This window comes from Bombina bombina, chromosome 7 (genome assembly GCF_027579735.1).
Source record: "Bombina bombina isolate aBomBom1 chromosome 7, aBomBom1.pri, whole genome shotgun sequence".
In the NCBI taxonomy this organism is placed as follows: Eukaryota; Metazoa; Chordata; class Amphibia; order Anura; family Bombinatoridae; genus Bombina; species Bombina bombina.
The window spans coordinates 559865613-559884944 of NC_069505.1; positions in this window are offsets into that span (position 1 = coordinate 559865613).

Genomic DNA, 19332 nt, shown 5'->3' on the forward strand with positions numbered 1-19332 from the left:
CAGTGTCTTTGGTCATGGTTTTTAAAAAAACCTTATGAATGTCTGACATTTAAAAGCTATTGCACAATTGACCTGTGTTTTACTGCCTAATAAATAATAATAATGTGGTCTTTGCTCCCAGAAGAATGTTACGCTAAAGTCTTGTTTTCCTGCTAGTGTATAATATATTTTTGCTAGAGATAAAACCTGGTCCACTTCGCAAATCCAATGTTGAAGGGTCAGAGTATCTACTTATTTCTCCCCATTCTGGGGATCATCCTCTTTGCACAGTAAAACAGTTTTTTTTTGCGATATGCACATTACATTTTTTGGATATTATTAACCCTTTGAGTGCTAAGCACGTTCCCACCTGGGTGCTAAGATTTTTTTAATGTTATTTTAATTATTTTATTTTTTTAACAATTTTTTTTTATTTTTTTCAAACCCCAAGACTTACACTGTTGGAAAGGTTAAGCGATTACCTTTCCAATGGTGGTGGGTCTTGGGGGTCTGTAGCTGCTTAGATGCCTGAGATACAGGCTTCTAAGCAGCATGCCCCCTGCTCCTATACTTAACATTGTTAAGTATAAATAAAGTTGCGCAGTGATGTCATCACGTTATTGCGTGTGACGTCACCGCACAAAACCGGAATCCCTGGCGATGCCTGACACTCTAAAGGCACGATCGCCGGGGTAGTAGCGGGTGAGAGCCCCCAGATCTTCCTCAAGGTGGGAGAGTGCTATTGACGGCTCTGAGCCGTCATTAGCACCAGAGTGGGAAACTCTGTGACGGCTCAGAGCCGTCATTGGCGCTCAAAGGGTTAAAGGGGCAGTCAACACCATTACTGATACTGATTATAAAGCCCTGATTGACAAGCAGAGTTAAAGTTACAGTCAACACTAGAATTTTTGTTGTTTAAAAAGATAGATAATCCCTTTATTACCCATTCCCCAGTTTTGCATAACCAACACTATTATAATATTACACGTTTTACCTCTGAAATTACCTTGTATCTAAGCCTCTGCAGACTGCCCCCCTTATTTCAGTTCTTTTGACAGACTTGCATTTTAGCCAATCAGTGCTCACTCCTGGGTGAATTCACGTGCATGAGCTCAATGTTATCTATGTGAAACACATGAACTAATGCCCTCTAGTGGTGAAAAACTGTCAAAATGCTTTAAGATTAGATGGGGCCTTCAAGGTCTAAGAAATAGTATATAGACCTCCTAGGTTTAGCTTTCAACTAAGAATACCAAGAGAAAAAAGCAAAATTGGTTATAAAAGTAAACCATGCCCTATTTGAATCATGAAAGTTTTTTTGGAACTTGACTGTCCCTTTAAAGAGAATTAAAGGGACAGTAAAGTCAAAATTAAACTTTCATGATTCAGATAGAGCAGCAATTTAAACAACTATACAATTTACTTCTGTTGAATAACAAAGCTACACATAATGTTGCAAACCACTGCTGCCAGAGAGTACTAATGACACGTGCACACTCCTGAGCTCTTATGAGCCTACCTAGTTTTACTCTTCAATAAAAGATACCAAGAGAACAAAGCAAATTTGATAACAGAAGTAAATTTGAAAGTTGTTTAAAATTGCATGTTCTATCTGAATAATTAAATTTTGACTTTACTGATCCTTTTAAGGGATAAGAAACCCAAATTTTTCTTTCAATATTCAGATAGAGCATGCAATTTAAAACAACTTTTAATTTACTTGTATTATCAAGTTTTCTTTGTTCTCTTGGTATCTTTTGTTGAAAACCAGGGACGTATGCTTAGGAGCCATCACATTTATGGCAGCAGATTTGCAAAAATGTTATCCATTTGGAAGATCACCATTTCCTGCCATGTAGTGCTCCGTATACCTACCTAGGTATCTCTTCAACACAGAATATCAAAGGAACGAAGGCAATTTGATAATAGAAGTAATTTTTTTTTTTTTTATTGTATGCTCTTTCTGAATCACAAAATACATTTTTTGGGTTTCATATCCCTTTAAAAGGACAGTCTACTCCAAAATTGTTATTGTTTAAAAAGATAGATAACGTCTTTGCTACCCATTCCCTAGCTTTGCACAACCAACATGGTTATATTAATATACTTTATAACAACTAATACGCTAAATCTCTGCCTCTTTTTTAGCCCTTGCAGGGTGCCTTTATCTCAGTCCATTTTATACGTTTTTCACAGCTAGACAGCTCTAGTTCATGTGTGCCCTATAGATAACACTGTGCTCAATCCTGTGGAGTTATGCATGAACTAGCACTGGGAATCACAGAGGTAAAAAGTATATTAATGTAACTGTATTGGTTATACAAAACTGGGGAACGGGTAATAAAGGGATTATATATCTTTTTAAACACTCAGTTTTGGAGTAGACTGTCCTTTTAAGCTCCTATTAGCCTACCTAGCTTTACTCTTCAAAAAAGGACACAAGAGAACAAAGTAAATTTGATCATCTATGTAAAGTGGAAAGTTGTTTAAAAATGTACGCTCTATCCAAATCATACAGGTAAGTTTTATTTATTTATTACAAAAGCGCAGGATAAAAACATTTTTTTTTGTTCATTAAGAAGGAAGTAAAAGAGGAAAATAGATAAATAAGGTGACCGAAATACAAAAAAAGCAGAATAATAATTAATCAGACTCATTCCAAGGTCAAACTGTTATAAAGGAATATAAAACAGTCTGCCTAATTGTAATAAAAAAGCACTAAGCATTGGTTTATACTTAAAGGGACAGTCTACATTTAAAATAACCTTGCATACTTATCTTCATTGCCCGTAGATTATTCTTTTTTGCCTGCTTGTCTGTATGCAGTGGTGCTCTGACAAAATGCCGACGGACATTTGGCCGACAGCATTCTATCCGACGGACATTTGGCCAACGGACAGAATGCCGAAGCATGTTCTGAGTTTGGCCGAGGGCAGATACGCTCCAGAGTGCTCTGTTCTAATCAGAGCTTGGGGCGCCGCAACCACCTCTGGGAACCTAGCCATGAGTCCCAGCCCGCACGTCTTGTAATTCTCTGTCTGGGAAATTATCTATCTATCGAATTTATCTATCAATTGAATTTATCTATCAAATCTATCTATCATCTATCTATCTATCTATCTATCTATCAAATCTATCTATCTATCTTGTGGCTGGACTGTTATCTGACAGCCACTTGTGTCCCTGAGGACAGTGGATAGACTGAGAATTTCTAAGTGCTTATTTTGCAAGAAAAAACGTTGTTTTCTGTTTTTCTTACACAATCTGTTAATATCCTTTTTAAGAAACAGTGAATGGTAAAATTTAAGGTTAAATAAAAGTTCTCATCAAATTTGGTCACTCTCGCTTTGGCATTTTCACTTTGATAATGAACTAGCAGAATGCGGAAGTCATATGCAACAGTATGTTGAATAAATTAGTAATCTACAATGTCTATTATGCTAAGTGCATACAAATCACATAAGTCACTTTATATACAAACACTCTGCTATATTGGCAGCAGCATAGCATATACAAAGTCAGCAAAATCCTACCTTGTTAAAGATATTGGATACAGCGTCTCTCTCAAGTACTTCTGCATAGAACAGCGTTAGGAAGCTATGCTAATCTGTGCGTTAAAACTCACACATGCTGAGTCAAACACATAATCTCACTGCATATAAATAAAGCTTTTATTCAGATTTAAAAAAAGAATATTTTTGTTTCCGAGGTGCAAGATAACATGGGTTAAGGAGACTAGAGGGTTTGGGGAGTTAGGTTTCACTATATTATATTTATTCCTCAAAACAGACACAGACCATTTATTTTTTTGTTGTGTAAAATATAAAAAGATACCTTTCACTGCTTGAAGGGACATTAAACACTTTGATATAGTTATATAGAATAATAAATCATATATATACAGTGGGGGAAAAAAGTATTTAGTCAGCCACCAATTGTGCAAGTTCTCCCACTTAAGAAGATGAGAGAGGCCTGTAATTTTCATTATAGGTATACCTCAACTATGAGAGACAAAATGTGGAAATAAATCCAGACAATCACATTGTCTGATTTGGAAAGAATTTAATTTCAAATTATGGTGGAAAATAAGTATTTGGTCAATATCAAAAGTTCATCTCAATACTTTGTTATATATCCTTTGTTGGCAATGACAGAGGTCAAACGTTTTCTGTAAGTCTTCACAAGGTTGCCACACACTGTTGCTGGTATATTGGCCCATTCCTGCATGCAGATCTCCTCTAGAGCAGTGATGTTTTGGGGCTGTCGCTGGGCAACACAGACTTTCAACTCCCTCCAAAGGTTTTCTATGGGGTTGAGATCTGGAGACTGGCTAGGCCACTCCAGGACCTTGAAATGCTTCTTATGAAGCCACTCCATCGTTGCCCGGGCGGTGTGTTTGGGATCATTGTCATGCTGAAAGACCCAGCCACGTTTCATCTTCAATGCTCTTGCTGATGGAAGAAGGTTTGCATTGCACTCAAAATCTCACGATACATGGCCCCATTCATTCTTTCATGTACACGGATCACTCGTCCTGTTCCCTTTGCAGAGAAACAGCCCCAAAGCATGATGTTGCCACCCCATGCTTCACAGTAGGTATGGTGTTCTTTGGTTGCAACTCAGCATTCTCTCTCCTCCAAACACGACGAGTTGTGTTTCTACTAAACAGTTCTACTTTGGTTTCATCTGACCATATGACATTTTCCCAATCCGCTTCTGGATCATCCAAATGCTCTCTAGCATACTTCAGATGGGCCCGTACATCTACTGGCTTAAGCAGGGGGACACGTCTGGCACTGCAGGATCTGAGTCCCTGGTGGCGTAGTGTGTTACTGATGGTAGCCTTTGTTACGTTGGTCCCAGCTCTCTGCAGGTCATTCACTAGGTCCCCCCGTGTGGTTCTGGGATGTTTGCTCACCATTCTTGTGATCATTTTGACCCCACGGGGTGAGATCTTGCGTAGAGCCCCAGATCGAGGGAGATTATCAGTGGAGATTATCCATTTTCTAATTATTGCTCCCACAGTTGATTTCTTCCCACCAAGCTGCTTGTCTATTGCAGATTCAGTCTTCCCAGCCTGGTGCAGGTCTACAATTTTGTTTCTGGTGTCCTTTGACAGCTCTTTGGTCTTCACCATAGTGGAGTTTGGAGTGTGACTGTTTGAGGTTGTGGACAGGTGTCTTTTATACTGATAACAAGTTCAAATAGGTGCCATTAATACAGGTAATGAGTGGAAGACAGAGGAGCCTCTTAAAGAAGAAGATACAGGTCTGTGAGAGCCAGAAATCTTGCTTGTTTGTAGGTGACCAAATACTTATTTTCCACCATAATACGCAAATAAATTATTTCCAAATCAGACAATGTGATTATCTAGATTTGTTTCCACATTTTGTCTCTTATAGTTGAGGTACACCTATGATGAAAATTACAGGCCTCTCTCATCTTCTTAAGTGGGAGAACTTGCACAATTGGTGGCTGACTAAATACTTTTTTGCCCCACTGTATATATACTCTATAACATACTTTCATTATTTATTTTGTCCCCTTTTCCTGTAATTCCATTTTGAGATTGTGAGCTTTTCAGTTCCTGTTAGAAATGGAAGTGCCGAACACTGTTATATTCTTCACAGCCATTGGCTGCACACTCTAGTGACCTATTTATACCTGTCTCTAATTGGCCACAGCAGAGAAGGTAACCTAAGTTACAACATGGCAGCTCCCATTGTTTTATAGATACTAAAACTTTACACTTATTTTGTCAGTATTTAAACAGCTAATGAAACTTCTACATATTTTCAGGCTAATCTTTTCTTCGAATGCATCATTATATCTATTATTTATTTAGTGTTTAATGTCCTTTTAAGTGTGTATGACAACCACGTGTTGTCATTCTGGGAGCACTTTTGCAGCTGACCACACCCCCACACTTACAGCTGCATTTGGGGTGGCCAAGGGAATCGGAAACCCGAAAGTGGATGCACTTGAACGGAGCTGGGTGTGAGGTATAAGTAATAAAAAAACTCTCAATCTCAGCTTTCTTAAAGGGATATGAAACCCAACGTTCTCATGTTATTCTTTGTTGAAGTGATGTCTAGATAGGTAGCGTGCCCATGGCTGGAGCACATAGCAGGAAAAAGTGCTGCCATCTAGTGCTCTTACTAATGTATAACATTCTTGCAAAACTGCTGCCCTATAGTACTGAAGACACATGCACGCTCCTGAGCTTACTTATCTTCCTGATTTTCAACAAAGAATGCCAAAAGAACAAAGAAAATGTGCTAATAGAAGTAAATTGGAACGTTGTTTTAAATTGTATGTTCTATCTAAACCATGAAAGAAAAACTTTGTGTTTTATGTTCCTTAAAGTGCTAGAAATCCCCAAGACCCAATGTTTGAAAGGCAATCGCCTGGGTGTCTTGGTATACAGTTTAAGCAAGTTTTTCAAAAAAATAAATGCACATACTCTTAGGGTCTCTATAACACACGATCAAAAATAGCCAAGAGCCCCTGATTAATATAAAAAAAAAATATTAGATTTTAATAGCCAGGTGATCACTGGTGTAATAGCGATCATCTGACTTAAAGGGCCATAATACCCAAATGTTGAAACACTTGAAAGTGATGCGGTATAGCTGTAAAAAGCTGACTAGAAAATATCACCTGAAGATCTCTATGTAAAAAAGGAAGATATTTTACCTCAAAAGTTCCTCAGTAGCCACATCCCATTGTAAAGGACTTCTAAGCAACAAATCAGTATGTCTGTCCCGGGACAGCGGAAGGAGCGAGCTTACGTGCACTCTTATCTTATTTCCCTATTCAGTTTAAGGAAGTTTACTATGAAATCTCATGAGAGTTAAGTGAAATCTCATGAGATCACAGTAAAAGAGTTCATGACCTCAGCATTGCTGATGCTGATTGGCTGCTGTTCCTTTCTTCATTTTTTATTTATTTGTTTACCTGCAGCTGGGTAGCAGCTGAGTATAACTTTTTACACAGAACTTACTCTGGTGAGCTGAGGAAATTGCGAGGTAAAATATCTTCCTTTTTACATAGAGATGCTCAGGTGATATTTTCCTGTCGGCTTTTTACAGTTATACTGCATCAGTTTCAAGTGATTTAGCATATGAGTATTATGTCCCTTTAAATACATGTGTATTTATTTCAGTAGATGCTCATGGGAGCCCCTATGTGCAAATCAAAGTTACATAACTATACAAAAAAGGTCCTAATTTATATAAGGGTTAACCCCTTTTTTGACTATAGGGAGTAGGTAAAAACACAAACACTATTGTTCACAACCTTGTTTATTAAAAGTTTTTAGCAAAACAAAAATATCTATTTCTTTCACTTTTTGTTGTTGTAGATTTCTCACGTCATAATATATACATAATGGCACAGTTTTAATCTGCTGGGTCTGCAGAAAAAAAAACTATATATTATGTGTGTTTTTTTTATGAAAGATGGCCTTGAGTAGGGCTTTAATGTGAGCAGCACCGAAAAACTCCAAAACAGCTCAGCACAGGGGTGGAAAAATGGTTCAGCAGCTAAGGGGTTAATGGTCAACAGAGAAGGACAGGTGAAAGTTTCGCATAAATCTATTTTTTCTTAGATATTAAGGGTTATAATGACTAGATTGAGATTTAAAGGGACAGTCTATATCAGACATTTTATTGTTTTAAAAGATAGATAATCCCTTTATTACCCATTCCCCAGTTTTGCATAACCAACACAGTTATAATAATACACGTTTTACATTTGTGATTACCTTGTATCTAAGCTTCAGCAAACTGCCCCCTTATCTCAGTTCTTTTGACAGACTTGCATTTTAACCAATCAGTGCTGACTCCTAGGTAACTCCACATGCGTGAGCACAATGTTATCTATATGACACGCATAACCTAACACCCTCTAGTGGTGAAAAACTATCAAAATGCATTCAGATAAGTGGCGGCCTTCAAGGTCTAAGAAATTAGCAAATGAATCTCCTAGGTTTAGCTTTCAACTAAGAATACCAAGAGAACAAAGCAAAATTGGTGATAAAAGTAAATTGGAAAGTTGTTTAAAATGACATGTCCTATCTAAATCATGAACGTTTATTTTGGACTAGACTGTCCCTTTAAAATAAAATGCTGACCTTGCTTGTGAAAGCATCTTGTACTTATTTTTAAAGCACCAAAGGCTCAGATTCCTCAGAAGTATTATTACACAGTCCACAAAATAACAAGCCCCTAAATCCTGCTGCTGATTGGCTGTGGCATGATAACTGAGGTGTAATTCATAGGCATTTGCATTGCATTTGGTGCCGGACGAAAGTGAAAAATAACCAATTTTTATTGCCTGTTGCATTTGTCAGAAATACCATAAGCAATGGATCCCTTTAAATGAACATAAAACCCCATTTTTTTTTTCTTTCATAGATTAGACAGAGCATACAATTTTACACAACTTTCTAATTTACTTCTATTATCAAATTTTCTTAGTTTTCTTTGTATCCTTTGTTGAAAGCAGGAAGGTAAGTTTAGGAGTGTGCACGTGTCTGCATCACTTTATGGCATCAATTTTGCTACAATGTTTTACATTAACACTATATGGCAGCACTATTTCCTGTCATGTAGTGCTACAGACCTGTGCGCTCTACCTATCTAGATATCTCTTCAAAAAAAGAACAACGTGAGAACAAAGCAAATTTGATAATAGAAGTACATTGGAAAGTTTTAAAATATTATATTCTCTATCTGAATCATGAAAAAAAAAATGTGTTTCATGTTCCTTTAATGAATTAACAGATAAATGAGTGTAACAATGAAAATTAGTTGATACATCCTTTTATTCATTAAACCGTATCCCTGCAGATGGGAAGGATTCCTATTTAGAGTATCTAAAACAGATCCAGAAATGTTATTGTCATTATTTATTTCAGCTAGAGTGCTGCCAGAAAGATATGAGAGACAGCGAGAGAGAGAGAGAGAAGAAATAGAAATAACTGAGAAGAGAAAAGAAGAGATGGAGAAAATTTTTTATTAAATATTTTTTTTAAATTGTGCTGCTGCTGGCTTGTAGCTATAGTAATAATTTTTATTTTAAGTTTGCACAGTTGGCTGTGTGTGACAATGACTATCTATGTCCTAGTAATGGTCCAGTGTCCATTGTCAGACACTGCAGCCAGCACCAGCAACAATACCACAGCAGATCCAGGTGTAGCAAGCTGCTATTTCTTTCTGCTTCTAGCTTTAAAATAGTTTTCTTTCATAAAGGATTACTCCTGGGAAATACCTTTACTGACCACAAGTTCCCAAGGAGCTTCTTTCCGGCAATTACCCCACATCTTGCCCTCCCTAGAGGGTACCAATCTCCAAAAGAGCGGAGCTCCCGGACAAAGGACTGCTGAAGCGACCTGGAGTAAAGGTTAGTGGGCGTCTGGGATAGTGCCGGTCAGCAGTTCCAGAAAATGGGTCAGGCAGGCCGTAAGCGATCAGCTCTTCCATGAGGAGGTTTAAACAGTAAAATCATGAAACAGGAAGAGTTTGGGAGATCCCTTAAGCCATGAATGGGTCAAAATTGGTCTAATAAGTAGTGAGCCAGGTAACAGGGTGGGGTGGGGGGGGGGGTAGACTTGGCAGCCTGGTATCCGTGACACCAATCATAGGCAAAAATGTCAGAAAATGTATTTTCCTTTCTAATAATGAAAACATTCACTCAGTAACTGCAATTGCTGCAACAACATATATTAAAGGGATGTAAAAGGGCAATAAAAAAATGCTGTAATGTGTTTAACCCTACAAAGTCCATGATGAAGTCTGGAGCAGTAGTGCTTTGCCAGTCTAGTACTGAACACAGCCACTAAGCCAATCAGGTGGGGGCATATGTAAATAGCTGCCAATCCTCAGCCATATTCAGCATTCTAGAATTGGCTTTTGCTATGTGTTTAACTCTTGTGGGGGTTAAACACATACTTCTCTGTTATTAACAGAGCTTGCAAACAGGCTAGAAACACGGTTATCAAAATAATACAGTGCCTATCCCATAATTACCCTTTATCAATAAGAACAACTGACATTCCTTTGGCATATTGTCACCGAGCAAGGGCAAAGGTTCCTGTTTTTTTATAAATGTGCTACATAGAATGATAAGAAGCAACTTATTGTGTAATACTTTTTATAACATAACAAATCACTATATTCAGTGATACTATTCTATTGTTATCAATAGACTTTTGTAGTTTTTTTTTAATTTATGCCTAGAAATAAATTTTAAACTAAATCCTGATTTCATAGAGGAGTGATAACCAATTTTGATAACATAGGGACTCTCATACCCTTGTCCAAACCCAGTATAATAACAATACACACACACAAATCTAATATTAAATAATTACACCAAATTATCCTATATAGAATGTTACAATATGTAAAGGGATAGAGAAGTCAAAATTAATTTTGTATGATTCAGATAGAGCATGTCATTTTAAGTCACTTTTACATTCACTTCTATTTTTAAATGTGCTTCATTCTCTTGGTATCCTTTGTTGAAAATGATTACTCACATATCTTACACTAGTGGGAGCTAGATGCTGATTGGTGCCTGCACACATTTGTCTCTTGTGATTGGCTAACTAGATGCGTTCAGCAAGCTCCCAGTAGTGCAATGCTCTTCCTTCAGCAAAGGATGACAAGATAATGAAGCAAATTTGATAATAGAAGTAAATTGGAAAGTTGTTTAAAATTGTATGTTCTGTCCAAATCATGGTGAAAACAAATTGGGGTTTCCTGTCCCTTTAATTTTTTTTCTTGTACTCAGTTTTCCTATTTATTTATTTTTACAAATTTTATCTCAGAGAAACATGTATCTTTGAGCCCTGACAACAACAATACAACACAATGAGATGAGAGATTGGGGCTTGGTGCTACTATTATGGCAATTATTTGACAGCTGTAAGGATAGGAAGCCTTTTACTTGCATGGTAGAATCTCCTCTTTCAAATGAGGGATCTTATAATATATTTTTATAGATTTATTTAGCTATAATGAGATTTGTATACAGGTACAAGAGGTGAATTTTTTTTGGCATTGCAAACTCTGATATGCTCAGAATCATCCTCAGATGTCCTGGGTTGTTTTTGTGTAAAAAAAAATGTGCTTGTCCCAAGTCAAAAAACAGACAGTGGTTTTGTTTCATAATGCTGCAAATTGCCTAAAGCAGCTACAAAAAAAATAAAGTGATTGTATAGAGAGGTAGACAAACTCATTTAAAGTCCCAATTGGCCACATTCTTTAATCAAGCATATACCACCATATGTGTTATTATTATTGTTATTATTGATGATGATAATAATAATTTATGTATTTTCGCAGTTTATTTTTTTTTTTTGTCTTTTAAAGGGACACTAAACCCCAATTTTTTCTTTCATGATTCAGATAGAGGATGCGATTTTAAGCAACTTTCTAATTTACTCTATTATCAATTTTGCTTCGTTCTCTTGCTATCTTTATTTAAAAAGCAGCAATGCAAAGCTTAGGAGCCGGACCATTTTTGGTTCAGAACCTGAGATATGCTTGCTTATTGGTTTGCTAAATGTAGCCACCAATCAGCAAGCGCTATCCAGGGTGCTGAACCCAAAATAGGCTAGCTCCCTAAGATTTACATTCCTGTTTTTTAAATAAAGATTGCAAAGGAACGAAGAAAATGTGATTATAGGAGTAAATTAGAAAGTTGTTTAAAATTGCTGCTCTATCTGAATCATGACAGAAAAAAATTGTTCACAAGAACTTACTCGCCGTAATTTAACAAGCAGCGGTCACTAGACCGCCGCTTCCCTAACCTCTTCACCACCTCTAAGGTGGCGAAATTCAATGTCCGCGGTCTAGTCCGACCGAGGAGATTGACAGCTCCTGCCCGCGCGGGATTGGCTGTGTGCGGGCAGGGGGCGGGATTGCACGATAGCGCAAAATTGCGCTCATGTGCAATGGTGATTACTTGCGGGTAATTTCACACTGCCACAGGCGAACTGAGGCGTACATGGGCACGCATACGTGCCCCTGTCCGCCTCAGCTTTGATAAATCTAGCCCTAAGTATTAAGTTTCATTTGTTACGTCTTTCTTTTTAGCTAGCACATTTTTAATTTAACTTTTCTGTTTTTTAGAAAAGGATTAATTCATCCTTTAAAACTATATCATATTTACATAGTCACAAAGGTTGAAAAAAGACTCAAGTCGTTCAAGTTTAACCTTTTACACTTTTCTGTTGCTACTGTTGATCCAAAAGAAGGCAAACAACTAAATTGAAGTGGTTTGTGATTGTGCCTCAAAGGAAAAAAAAATCTTCCTTGACTCCAAGAGGTAACCAGATTTTACTATATTGTCAGAACTATTATATTACTCTATATGCTTCTTTGCCAAAAAAAGCATCTTAATAAAATACCTCTTTCCATGATTCAGATAGAGAATACAATATTAAATAACTTTCCAATTTATTTTTATCAAATGTGTTTCATTTTCTTAGTATCCTTTGTTGAAGAAGCAGAAATACACTACTGGGAGCTAGCTGAACACACTGGGTGAGCCAATAACATTAGGCAGATATATGCAGACACCTATCAGCAGATCCTGAGCCTACCTAACTATCCTTTTAAACACAGGAAATCAAAAGAAGCAAAACAATTTAGATAATGGAAGTGAATTGGAAAGTTGTTTAAAATGACATATTGTACCTGAATCATGAAAGAAAAAAATTGCGTTCCATGTCCCTTTAAAGTTTGTACTTTAATATAAGTAGCAGTCTCTTTATATGGTCTGGGATTATGGTATCAAGATTTTGTGGTTAGCAGGCAAAAGCCAGACGGCATATGGTCATAAGATTCTGCAGTGAGGAAGTCTGATAAGCTTTTATAAATAAAGTTTTCAAGAAGTGTTGAGGGAAGGTGGAATAATGAGATATGCACCATCTCAAAATGGAGGCTGGGTCAGATGAAGGTTTATTAAAGGGACTTTCTGTTGCAAAAATGACATGCTCTAATTTGTTAAATAATGTAATATTTGCACTTGTGACTCTGTCTTCATATTTGTTTTACCTCCTCAAAGGGGTTAAACACATGCATAATGTCCCGCATGGGATCTGCAAGACTTGCAGCTCAAAAATAAAACACACTCAGTGATTGGTGTGGTCGTTCTGCTCCTGATTGGCTGACCATTCTGAACCCACCTTGGAAGTTAAAGGGACACTGAACCCAATTTTCTTTCTTTCGTGATTCAGATAGAGCATGCAATTTTAATCAACTTTTCAATTTACTCCTATTATCAAATTTTCTTCATTCTCTTGGTATCTTTATTTGAAACGCAAGAATGTAAGTTTAGATGCTGGCCCATTTTTTTGTGAACAACCTGGGTTGTTCTCGCTGATTGGTGGATAAATTAATTCACCAATAAAGAAGTGCTGTCCGAGGGCTGAACCAAAAATAGCTTAGATGCCTTCTTTTTCAAATAAAGATAGCAAGAGAACGAAGAAAAATTGATAATAGGAGTAAAGTAGAAAGTTGCTTAAAATTTCATGCTCTATCTGAATCACGAAAGAAAAAAATGTGGGTTCAGTGTCCCTTTAAAAGGCTTGGGGCTCTCAACTGGGAGTTAAACATTGTAAGATGGTGTTTCTAGTACAAAAAATGACATGTTCTTTAAAGCTCTCAATAACCCTGCTCCACCCTATATCTCCAACCTAGTCTCCAGATACTCTCCCTCCCGTCCCCTTCACTCTGCTCATGACCTCCTTCTCTCCCCCTCTCTTGTTACCTCCACATTCCTGTCTACAAGACTTCTCCAGACTGGTCCCTATTTTGTGGAACTCTCTGCCTCGCTCTACACGACTCTCCCCTAGTTTTAAAACTTTCAAGCGCTCCTTAAAGGGACAATTTAGTAAAAAATAAACTTTCATGATTCAGATTGGGCATGTCATTTTTAACAACCTTCCAATTTACTTTTATCCTCAATTTTGCTTTGTTCTTTTGGTATTCTTAGTTGAAAGCTAAACCTAGGTATACTCATATGCTAATTTCTTAGCCCTTGAAAGCCGTCTCTTACCTCAGTGTATTTTGACAGTTTTTCACAACTATAGGGCGTTAGTTCAGGTGTGTCATATAGCTAACATTGTGCTCACTCTCGTGGAATTATTTATGAGTCAGCACTGATTGACTAAAATGCAAGTCTGACAAAAGAACTATAATAGGGGTTGTCTGCAGAGCCTTATATACAGGTAAACACAGAGGTAAAACGTATATTGATATAACAATGTTGGTTATGCAAAACAGGGGAAAGGTAATAATCTATCATTTTTAAACAATGAAGATTCTGGTGTAGACTGTCGCTTTAAAGACTCTACTGTTCAGGGATGCATATAATATACTCTTTTTCCTATCTTAGTTCCTCTCCTCCTTTTGTCATCCCTTGAACCCCCTTAGCATGTAAGCTTACAAGCCCAGCCCAGCTGCTTTGTAGATCACCTCCATGAGACCTGATTTACACCAGTGAAACTCTTGGCAGGGTCCTCTATCCCTTTGTCTCCCATAGCTGTCACCTTGCATATTAGACCCATGTCTTTAGCACTGCAAAATCTGTTGGCACTCTACAAATAACTGATAATAATAATAATGTTCTAATGAATTTAGAGCATGACATGTCTGCATTTGGATTAGCATTATTCATGTTGGAATATGTATATTTTTAAGGGTAAAAGTAGATCAAAGATAATGCAGCAGCTGGGAGGAATATAAACAAGATGGCAGATAGTATGATGGGGGTTTGATAACAAGGTAGATACATCGTCTTCTGTATTATGTGCAAAGGAGCTTAGTTTGTGTTTGTGGGTACAGGTTGGAGACCTATAAACTATAAATCTATCCTTTCCTCCACAGTTAAACTCATCCCCTTAAACTACTCTTCACTTTTTATTTCCATTGACTAACCTCACAATTATTAATCCTAACCACTACTTCTCCTTCACGGCTATAAACCCTTACTGCACTGCCTCCCCATGTAATAAACCTTTTGCCTAATACCTAGGGTGACCATTAAGGTTTTTTTTTAGCTAAATTCAGTCAACATAATACCAACCCTCAATAATACCAAACTTAAATATATATAATAAAGACACGACACTCAGGGTTGGGAGAAAAAAACACCTCCCCAACGGGGGAGGGGTTGCTATATTAAATAAGTAAATAAATAACTTTAATACTGAACAGCTACCCAGCTGGCAAGATGATTTTGTCCTAATTAACCCTCTAAGGGGTGTGGCCGCCCTGGGAATGAGGACGCCCTCATTCCGCCTACCTCTCTGCCCAGCCCTGAAAACAGCCCTGACATATGTATTTTTCATGTGTCCCTTTTTAAAGCGGCAATATGGTCACCCTACTGATACCCCACTGCATTAACCCCTCATAGCTCTGATAGTACCACTGATATGCCCACTGAATTAACCACATATTATTGCATCAACCACCAAAGACAAATGCACCACACTCTCTACAAAAAATATATATAGTTGAGACCATATAATGTAAGGGGCAAACTTTATTTTTTTAAATGTCTACATCGATACTACGTTTCAAACATTTAGGGCTAGATTACAAGTAGAGCGCTAATTTATCACACGCCCACAAAAGGGCAAATTCGCCCATTTAGAGGCGCGCGATAAATAACCAGCCATTACATGTCTGACGGCAGGAGAACGAGACTCCATTGGAGCCTATGAAAGCACACTCTCATGAGCGCAATCCTTCCATGCAATGCAAACGCGAAATCATGTTCGCATTTCACCTCACTTGTAATACCAGCACACATTTGCGTGCGCTGGTATTACTAAGTTGAGCGCAAATATTGATTTTGTGGAATCTGGCCCATAGTTGCCTTTTCTAATGAATCAGAATATACTTGTGAAGAGCATTGTATAACGTTTTGTGGGGATTTAAAATTCATCCCAAAATGTTTGAAAACCAGGCAATAAGATATTTATCTTGTGTTTTTCTAATGCATAAAAAACATACACTATATGCTGCACATGGTAATCTGACACTGGTATTTAAAGGGACATGAAACCCCAAAAAAATATTTTATGATTCAAATAGAGCACAACAAATTTCCAATTTACTTTTTTTACCTAATTTGTTTCATTCCCTTGGTATCCTTTGTTGAATAGTATACCTAGGTAGGCTCAGGAGCTTGGGGCTAGCTCCTGATTAGTGGCTGCACATTTACAGTATGTGTCTTGTGATTGGCTTACTGATGTGTTCAGCTAGCTTACAGTAGTGCATTGCCTCTTTCAAGAAAGGATAACAAGTGAATGAAGCAAAATTGATAGTAGAAGTAATTTGGAAAGTTGTTTCCGAATGTATGTTCTATTTGAATCATGAAAGAATTTTTTTTGGGTTTTATGTCCCTTTAAATAAATGAAATTCCATCAAATTTAGTACAGCTGAGCCGGGTCTGCAAACCTGCAAGTTAAGAAGCAGAAGTTGTAAATCCAGGGCTTCTTCAGAGGTGGTGGAGTCAAATTGATTGACAAGCGGAGTTATATTGATTGACAAGCAGAGTTATATTGGTTGACAATCTCTGATTGACAACCAAGAGCTGCAGACATGCTCTAATTTGTTACACCATATTATTTTAAGACTTTCAACCCTACACTTCTTTGGGCTAGATTACAAGTTGAGCGCAAAATATGGTTTATGCTAAAGTGATATTTGCGCTCAACTGAGTAATACCATTGCACGCTAATATGCCCTGGTATTACAAGTGTGGTACAATGCTCCAATGGGAGCCTCGTTCATGAGAACCTAGTGCAGTGAAGGTGAAAAGTAGAGCAGTGATGGGCAGCAATTTGAAATATACAGTATATGTATTTAAGCATATACATATATTTTTACTGGGAACACACAGTTCCCATAGACCGCAATGTAAAGGCATTTTTCAGTGCCGTTTTTCTTTTCTAACACCCCACAGCCACTACTTTTAGCCCCTTATAACTGCTTTTTGCAGTTACTTTATTACAAAATAAAGATGCTACCATTTTTAGTTTTTAAAAAAGATTTCTATACTGAAATTTGGGGTCAATTGGGGGACATTTAGAAAATTAACCAGAGATCTGATCTCTGGTTAATTTTTCTGAGCGCTAATTGCTACCACGAGCTCACAGTAGCAATAACCAGCCACTTGTAATGGCTGGTTATTTATTGCATGCCCGCAAACGGGCGAATTTGCACGTCTGCGGGTGCACAGTAAATTATCGCTCCACTTGTAATCTAGCCCAGTCTGTTTGTTGAACCCCTGTAAAGTGGTTAAACACATTAGAAACTGCTGCTTTGGACCTGAGGAGCACTGCTGATCTTGAGTAGAAACGCTGCTGATCGAATCACCAATCAACAATGCTAGTTGAACAACTCAGATGGATCTAACAAATTAGAGCATGACCCTTTAAATTGATTGAAAAGCCCTGATTGACAAGCAGAGTTAAACTTATTGTAAAGCCCTGATTGACAAGCAGGGTTAAACTTATTGTAAAGCCCTGATTGACAAGCAGAGTTAAACTTATTGTAAAGCCCTGATTGACAAGCAGAGTTAAACTGATTGTAAAGCCCTGATTGACAAGCAGAGTTAAATTGATTGTAAAGTCCTGATTGACAAACAGAGTTAAACTTATTGTAAAGCTCTGATTGACAATAAACTTATTGTAAAGCCCTAATTGATAAGCAGAGTTAAATTAATTGTAAAGCCCTGATTGACAAGCAGAGTTAAACTTATTGTAAAGACCCAATTGACAAGCAGAGTTAAACTTATTGTAAAGTCCTGATTGACAAGCTGAGTTAAACTTATTGTAAAGCCCTGATTGACAAGCAGAGTTAAATTGATTGTAAAGCCCCGATTGACAAGCAGAGTTATACTGATTACAAAGCCCTGATTGACAAGCAGAGAAGTTATAGTCAACACTAGAATTTTTGTTGTTTAAAAAGATAGATAATTCCTTTATTACCCATTCCCCAGTTTTGCATAACCAACACTATTATAATATTACACGTTTTACCTCTGTAATTACCTTGTATCTAAGCCTCTGCAAACTGCCCTCTTATTTCAGTTCTTTTGACAGACTTGCATTTTAGCAAATCAGTGCTGACTCATAGGTAACTTTACGTGCATGAGAACAATGTTATCTATATGAAACACATGAACTAATGCCCTCTAGCTGTGAACAACTGTCATATGCTTTCAGATTAGAGGCGACCTTCAAGGTCTAAGAAATTAGCATATCAGTCTACCTAGGTTTAACTTTCAACTAAGAATACAAAGAGAACAGAGCAAAATTGGCGATAAAAGTAAATTGGAAAAATGTTTAAAATTACATGCCTTATCTGAACCATGAAAGTTTTTTATTAACTTGATTGTCCCTTTAAACTGATTGTAAAGCAGCAAGAATATCCCAAACAATGCTGATAGGGAGAAGACAGGGGGATATACTCTGGCCTAAAGTGGAGGCGGAGATAGAGGGTCTGCCACAGGTGGATGACATCTTGTGGAGTGATCAAACAGATCGTACACTTACATACAGATCTCCGACATATGCATCCACCAGACAAGTTAAGAAATGAATAACGACACACAACAAAATACTACCTCTACAAACAGTGATGATCCCACTTAGAAATATTTTACCTAAAGAACTTCATGTTACTATAGACAAATGGGCCAATAAAGGGCTGTACAGAGTAGCGGACGTTCTACTTAACAACAAACTTATGACTTATACTCAGATTCAGGACAAACTGACACCAATAGAGATAAGGTGGTTTCAATACCTACAGCTATCCTCATTCATAAGAAAATATATAGGCAACACTAGGATCCACCCCTCCCCCACAGCAAAATTTACTCCTTTGCATCTAGACCTAAACACACAATATCCATCTTATACATAGCTATTCAAGACAACAATGATATCCCAAAGTAATCTCTGATGCTTAAGTGGGAAGAGGACATCAACATCACTTATGACAAACGCACATGGGAGAACATATTTAGCTTGATTAGCAAAGGTCTGATTAGCGCAGATCTAGACGAAAATTCCCTTAAAACAGAATTTCGCTGGTATCTTACACCAGTCATAATCTCCCACATGTCATCAGCCAAATCAAGCCTATGTTACAGAGGATGTGGGAATGTAGGTACCTTTAATCATATGTGGTGAGAGTGTGAGAGGGTCAAACAGATCTGGCATTCCCTCTCAATACTACTTAGCACGATACTAGATGAGGAGATAGAGCTCAACATATCACAGGCTTTGTTACACATAGGCGGCGAAAAATATAACAAACATAT